Source organism: Poecilia formosa, unplaced genomic scaffold (assembly GCF_000485575.1).
Source record: "Poecilia formosa unplaced genomic scaffold, Poecilia_formosa-5.1.2 Scaffold661, whole genome shotgun sequence".
In the NCBI taxonomy this organism is placed as follows: Eukaryota; Metazoa; Chordata; class Actinopteri; order Cyprinodontiformes; family Poeciliidae; genus Poecilia; species Poecilia formosa.
The window spans coordinates 90,619-91,677 of record NW_006800600.1 but is presented as its reverse complement, the minus strand read 5'-3'; positions in this window follow the sequence as shown (position 1 = coordinate 91,677).

Here is a 1,059-nt window from a genome sequence, read left to right as displayed (position 1 = left end):
TTATGACTAGTCATAAAGTAAATTCAAGATCTCTCGATTTTGGTTCCAACTAGTCATGATTCTAATTAAAGATATTTCAAATTACTCCATAATTCAAGATATCTTAAATTTATTTTTGGATAGGAGAAATTTAGTTTTGACTACTGAAAACTGAATTATAGATATCTTGAATTATAATTTTGACTAGTCAAAATTCCTTTAATATGGAAGCCCATTTCTGCTACTCTGTTAAAAAAAGTGTAATATATTATCTCATTATAATGAGATACATCGGCTCAGGACATTTGGAGGCTGTGGAGGTTGAACCCCCCTTTCAAAGTGGTTCAGTTTGATGGTCGCGCCTGTAAACACCACCACAGCTGTACAACGGTAAGAAATGTGGTTTTGTTCATTTAAGTCTGTAATATAAACTAGCATAAGCTAGTATAAATTAATCAATTTGGCATACTGACCACGGTAGCTAATCTTGAGGATAGCTTAAGAAGATGGATATCTTTGAACGTTTTCTGTTTCTTTACTTCGTCAGTCCACAACTGACTTTCTAGTAACTGTAGTTAATATCTGAGGATTACGTGGTACTTTTATTAGCTGTAATGACACATGTTCAGTTTACCACAAAGTCGTGGTGTAATAACTGGTGAGTAGTTAGTAGATGCTGCATCTTGCTCCCAAACCACTGCGACACCTAAACGACACCTCTGAGCCTATGTATATTTTAATAGTTAAACTAAAATATGTCATGGCATTTTATGTCATGTACTCTCTCTCTCTCCCTTTTATTATTATTATTATTATTAAATTCTAAATAATTTAAGTAACTAAACCCCAAGCAAAGAAATGTAAATATATATATTGTCTGTCTGCAAATCTATTTTATTGATTTAATCAGTAAGTTCACATAACAACAACATGTTCTTGCTTTTGTACAGTGTGTTGTTTCAGAAAGACAGAAGACTGGACAGCGTGGAGCAGCTTTTCACTAACCTTTTCTGATCACACAAGAGGTAAGTGACTTCTCTGCTATAGCGTGTTTCTCCCGTTCTCTATTGAAAGACCTCT